The following is a 645-nucleotide window of genomic DNA, read 5'->3' on the forward strand; positions in this document are numbered from 1 at the left end:
ATTTTCAACATTTTAATTATATAAAGAATTCCGCTAGGAAGCCAATGGAGTATTTGTACAATGTATACAATGGACTATTTATTTGGCTCAATATAAATTAAAAAACGAACATTCAAAATAAAATACTACTAATTTTTCAAATATAATATGCCCATATTATTCAGAATAACCATCCAAATATCAGAAATAATAAACATCTGATATTCTACTGAATCGAACATTTCTATACCCTCGTTATACATATTGTAAAGATACTCTATTCGTTCACTATACTTCCTCTTATACAAGAGCTTTAAAATCACTTTAGTAGTATATAATGGCATGGATAATATTAGTGTGCAAAGTGCAGTTTTAGCAAAAAGTAAAGATTGCTTTTATTAGTAAAAAAAAAAAAAATTTATCATATGCATGTATTGAATACATTTTTTTATAAATTTAGTAAATATGTTATGATATTGAATTTAAAAGGTTTGGAAAAGAGAAAATAAAGTGGAAGTGGAGCATATTGCAGCACGTGGCCACCATGGGCAGAAGCTTTTTGAATTCAAGTGACTGAGTTGAGTCACAGAACAGGGCCTTGTTCAACGGGCGTTAACCCTTCCCTCTGCTCCTCTCAGCCCTGACTTCAATGCACCACCATTTCTT

This window comes from Arachis ipaensis, chromosome B09 (assembly GCF_000816755.2).
Source record: "Arachis ipaensis cultivar K30076 chromosome B09, Araip1.1, whole genome shotgun sequence".
Lineage (NCBI taxonomy): Eukaryota > Viridiplantae > Streptophyta > Magnoliopsida > Fabales > Fabaceae > Arachis > Arachis ipaensis.